Genomic DNA, 1,705 nt, shown 5'->3' with positions numbered 1-1,705 from the left:
TCCTGTCTATGTGATTATTGCTCTGACGTTCTACTGGAGGAAACACAATAATTCAGGTAAGAGGTCCTGCATCTGAGTCCTGGTGAAGTAAAAAAACATGAAGACTCCTCCCTGTATATGACGTTATTGTCACGTATGACAATCGAAATCTCAGGTCACAACATTCTCTGTGGTTTGAAAAAGAGAAAAACACAAACAGTGAATTATATATTATAGTTGATAAGTTTTGTCTCACGGAAAAGTCACCATTATTAAAAAAAACAGTATTTGTTTACTGAAATGCTGAGAAGTACTTTACACAAATACTTTTTCTTTAAGATAAGGATTCATATATTTATATGGATAAAATAAGAATAAAATGATTAAAGTTTCAGACCTGTATCAAAAGCTCCAGGATTTAAAGTGGTTATTGGCTTTTGAATTGGTTGCAATTTGCAGCTTCACCACTAGATGCCACTAAATCCCACACTCAACCTTTAACATCGTCTCAGAACGGCTCCAAAGATTCAAGATTCATTTGTGATCTGAAGAATCTGAGTTTGTCTGAACTGAAATAAAGTGTTTTCAAGTTACTTTCTTTCTTTTTTTAACTAGATTCACAGACACTCTGTCCTTTTTTTGTGAAAACTATCCATGTTACATCTAAATAATAAATTTAAACCTTAACGTCAAATGTTAAACCTGAATGTTTCTTAATATTTGTCTAATATATAAATTCACACTGGGACAGGGGAAGCACCAAAATAAAAGCTCGGGTGGATCCACTGTTTGTCTAATTTAGATTTAATATTTAGATTTAATATTATCTTCATTATTTTCTACCAAAAAAATAAAATGTAAAATGTTTGAATGACTAAAAAAACACACATTGTCTCTGCAGCTAAACATAGTGAAGTTATTTTCAGCTTTACAATCCTCGCCCTATTTAAAAATGTCAATTTGTATTTCTGATTTATTCATTGACAATAGAATTATTCTCATAAATGTATCAGTCCACTGTTCATATATTGGATTTAATGATGCAATTACTTTTCCCAGACGCAATCGATTAATCACGACTGTGAGAAACAAAGTGTGAGACACGTGACGCGATGATGCGACGTAGAAAAGTTCTCCCTCAGTTTGATGACGTGTGATGAAGAGGCACAAAGAGTCGGAGAACTGAAAGACTGCGGATGTTTAATGTAGCACAGTCTAAGATCACGTTGATGCTGTCGGACAGTAGAGCTGCCTCCGCTGAGACAGAATCACGCTGCGGTTCGTTTTCCTCTTTTACAGTCATCTTCTTCTCACGGGCCCACGTTAAGGTAACGACCCCCCCCCCCCCGACTCTCACACCACATCCAGGCAGCAGTGAACGACACAGGCGTCTTCAGACAGTAATTTGTCGAGGACATGTCGTGACAATTAAGACAGAACAGTCGTCTCAATCGGGGTTTTTTTGTGCGTAGATGAACCTCAATGTGCATAATGGAGCCTTCACCCACGTACGAAGTCGTCCCGTGCATCAGATGCACGACACGGGAGGTTGGTTTCACACGTTTGGAATTTAGGGGGTGGAACATTTTGGACTATGAGTCAATATGTGGATCCAGTTGTCAGCTCTCTTCTTTAATGTCTGTCTCTTTTCAGGCTTGTTGGTAGTTTTGTATTTCTTTGAACCATTTTGGACTTCTTCCATTTGTTGTGCTCGTTTGTTTGATTC

This window comes from Paralichthys olivaceus, chromosome 5 (genome assembly GCF_024713975.1).
Source record: "Paralichthys olivaceus isolate ysfri-2021 chromosome 5, ASM2471397v2, whole genome shotgun sequence".
NCBI classification, from domain to species: domain Eukaryota; kingdom Metazoa; phylum Chordata; class Actinopteri; order Pleuronectiformes; family Paralichthyidae; genus Paralichthys; species Paralichthys olivaceus.
The sequence above is the reverse complement of the archived record's forward strand: the minus strand, read 5'-3'. Positions refer to the sequence as shown.